The sequence below is a fragment of the Amblyomma americanum genome, chromosome 9 (assembly GCF_052857255.1).
Source record: "Amblyomma americanum isolate KBUSLIRL-KWMA chromosome 9, ASM5285725v1, whole genome shotgun sequence".
NCBI lineage: Eukaryota > Metazoa > Arthropoda > Arachnida > Ixodida > Ixodidae > Amblyomma > Amblyomma americanum.
The window spans coordinates 34,911,026-34,913,503 of NC_135505.1; the positions used below are offsets into that span (position 1 = coordinate 34,911,026).

The following is a 2,478-nucleotide window of genomic DNA, read 5'->3' on the forward strand; positions in this document are numbered from 1 at the left end:
TCCTGGCGTCGGTGGTATTGTGGTTAGCATAGCTTCCTTCCAAGCAGTTGAACCGGGTTCGATTCCTGGCCGACGCGTTGTTTTTACTTGTTTTTTTCTAAGGGTATATATGTTCGGTGCGACACAGCAGTTTTTTTTTCACAGAGAGAGGGAGAAAGAGGAAGAAAGAAGGTATGTTAACTACAAAGGAGTTGCGGTTAGCTTCCCTGCACTGGGGATCAGGGATGACGAGATTGAAAAGTTAAATGAAGAATTTGTGACGAGCACAGTCAGGTTTGTCATTCAATCAGATCACTCTCACGAATGGTGCAGTAGGCCTTAAGAGCAGTCGACTACTGCTGCCACGGTCCGAGGTTTTTTTCCGCTGTTGATGGGCGGTGATCCTGGCGGCCCAGAACTCAATAAAGCAGGTCTCTCGATTGCAAAAGCCTGTCAGCAATCCCAGTTCTTCATGTGGAGGTTCTTGGCTGCCGAACTCAACAGCAGCTCGAAGAGCTGCAGTGCAGCTGAGCCAGAAGAACTGGATGTAGCACATCCAGTACTTGCATGCAGTGTGTGTGCTGCTGGCGTGCGCAGGCTGTAAAGCAGAGCACGCTTGAGATTCGTGAAGAACATGAGCATTTCATTTACTTGTAGATCTTGGCCACAGCCGAGACCGTGACTTTTGGCTGGAGCCGTCGTAGGCGTTGGACATTGCGGTTTCGGAATCGTCGCTGACCAAGTAGGCGTACAGGTGGCCACAAGAGTTTTCGGAACACGAGAGTTGCAACAAAGCCTAATTACTGGGCAGCCTAAGCTTGCAGCCATGAAGGGAAGAGTGTGCTTTGTGCGACTTGCAAAATCAAGCCCTTCGTGCCTGGCTGCTCTTCAAGTCCGCGGGGAAATTAATGTTTTTTGTGATTTCGGCGTTCCAAAAACTTCTGTGGGCGCCTGTACAAGGCGCCGGTAGTCGTGGCCAAAAAATACCACAGGCAGTGGGGCTGGCGTTACCATACTCCGGGTTTTCTTGATTTAGTGCGGTTGCTGGAGGAGGCGGACATGCTGCAGTGGAGCTTGGAGCGTTCCCATCAAAGCTGGTTGCCTTCTTGGAACACCTTTGACGACGCTAACGACGTCGACGCACCTTTGCCGCGACATCTGCGTAGAATGGCCTCGCACCATTTGCTTGAGTACCGCTAGTTAAGTCTGAAGATGGGGGCAGTCTTTCGAAGAAGAGTCGTGAGGACCGCGGCAGTTTGCGCACTTCAAGGCAGTCGCTCGGCAAATCTCGCCGCTTCGTGGCTCGGAGCTTCTCGGGCGCACGATGCAGTTTTTGCAGACGCCGCTCATGTGACCAATCCTAATGCACCTCCTTCACAGTAGCGGCTTCGGGACGAAAGGTGGAACTGGGTGTGGAAATCCAACCTTCACGTGTAATGGTATGAAGTCACCCTTGAAGGTCGGCTTGATGCATTTAGACCTTCAAAGGCGCTGGACATGGATTATTGAAATGCTGTCGGCCACCGGCTTGGCTAACATAGGCAAATCGGCGTCACAGATGGTGATGTCGACGTTGTAAATTAAGCCAGCCGTAGTACCACTGCCTTGGAGGATAAGTGGGCCTACACTGATAGTTTGAAGTTTGGTGACGGTGGTCAAAGTTTCTTGTGCGCTGCGCTCCTTGACATCAGTGGCAATCACGTTTCTATAAGGGTTTATTCTCCCGTATTTATTCTCTCCCGCTACGAGGCCTTCCAGACACATAGAGATGGCTTGCCTGTTCAGAAGGTTTAGGTTGTCGGATGGTCCCTGTGGCACAAACCAGACTGTTTGCTCCGTGGCACTTCGCACTCTGCGCTCGGCCTTTTTGCTAACGATCGGTATGAACCCGACACAACATACTCCTTTCACAGAGAACTGTAGCTTGGCTCTCACAGGCAGATGTAATATGATCAGCGTAGTAGCCCTGTGCTGCTTTCTGTGCGCAAACGCATGCTGAAGCTGTGAATGGACGGCTGGTTTGAAAGTGCGCGACTGGAGAGCTGCCAGGCAAAGTGGACATTCTGCAGGGCGTCGGTGGTGTAGTGGTTAGCATAGCTGCCTTACAAGCAGTTGACCCGGGCTGGATTCCCGGCTGACGCACCCAGCAAACAACGTACCTCCCCAGGAGCGCCCAGAAAAGATGGAATGGCCCTGTCCCAGTACAACATTTATCGAACATTTCCAGGCCGTAGAGGCAGGACATAGAAACACAAGCAAAAGAGAAGTGCGCCCTCTAATGTCCTAGAAACGTTTTTTCGAGGGTGTTAAGCAGAAACAAAAACAAATCATAGCATTTTGGTCCCAGAAAGGTAACTGGAAGAACGTTTTTGGGACCAATGCTTTTCAACAAAAAATACAAATTGATTTCTCGCTCCCTTTTCTCTCTCGCGCGCGCCAAAAGCTACGGGGAGAGAAGGTTTTGCGCTTGCACTCGCCGTTTTGAGAGATCAGACAGTT

General features: G+C 50.9%; 1 non-coding gene across 1 annotated transcript; it reads left to right on the plus strand.

The window, feature by feature from the left end:
• Positions 1-2,049: 2,049 nt before the first annotated feature.
• Positions 2,050-2,121, plus strand: TRNAV-UAC (transfer RNA valine (anticodon UAC)). The gene has a single exon. It is a non-coding gene; the product is annotated as a tRNA-Val (tRNA).
• Positions 2,122-2,478: the final 357 nt, after the last annotated feature.